This window comes from Mytilus trossulus, chromosome 1 (genome assembly GCF_036588685.1).
Source record: "Mytilus trossulus isolate FHL-02 chromosome 1, PNRI_Mtr1.1.1.hap1, whole genome shotgun sequence".
Taxonomy (NCBI): Eukaryota; Metazoa; Mollusca; class Bivalvia; order Mytilida; family Mytilidae; genus Mytilus; species Mytilus trossulus.
The window spans coordinates 106,673,783-106,674,565 of NC_086373.1; positions in this window are offsets into that span (position 1 = coordinate 106,673,783).

Genomic DNA, 783 nt, shown 5'->3' on the forward strand with positions numbered 1-783 from the left:
TAATTTACAGGATAATAACATCATAAACTACTGAAAGATTTGAGTACATTAAACTTACAATATTTTTCAGATCTTTCCAAGTCTTTGTTTCTTGTGTACATTGACATTTTTTTTTTTCATGAATATATGCTTTTTTCATGTATTACATCTTTGCTAGTCAAGGATTACGATCCACTCCCGCTCTCTTCACCCTTGGCGGATTGAGATAATATTTTGGAGACACAAGGTAAGGATTTTTATTGGTTGCAATAGAAACTCGCTGCATCCAATCAAAAAGCGCTTATAACATGATCACGTGTAGATGTAGAAAGTGTTTGTAAACAGTTGCCACGTGTGAATGGTGCAACAAGTTTTTACATCACTAAACATACGACTATATTTAGTGACAACTTGGATGTTTTTAATCAACTAATAGAAGTTTCTGTGTATGTTTCATGCACAAATGCATGATTATTGAAGGAAATTTTTGTTTCTGGCTTTACCAAGTAGGTAGAATCTAGACGCTACCGTGTTTTTACCTCCAAATTGAAGAGTTCAAGTGCTACCATTGGTCAAGAATAATGTATTAGGAATGACTTTAATCTTCTGATAGATGGCGCAACATTGATATCACAAATGTTGGCTCAATCTGCCAAGGGTGAAGAGAGCGGGAGTGGACCGTAAACCCTTGGCTAGCGAAGATGCATGTATTATTGTAATATCATAAGATGGAAACATTCTAAGGCTGTAACGAATAGAATCTACCTGATCATCGTTTCAAAATGCAATGAAATAATAACTGAA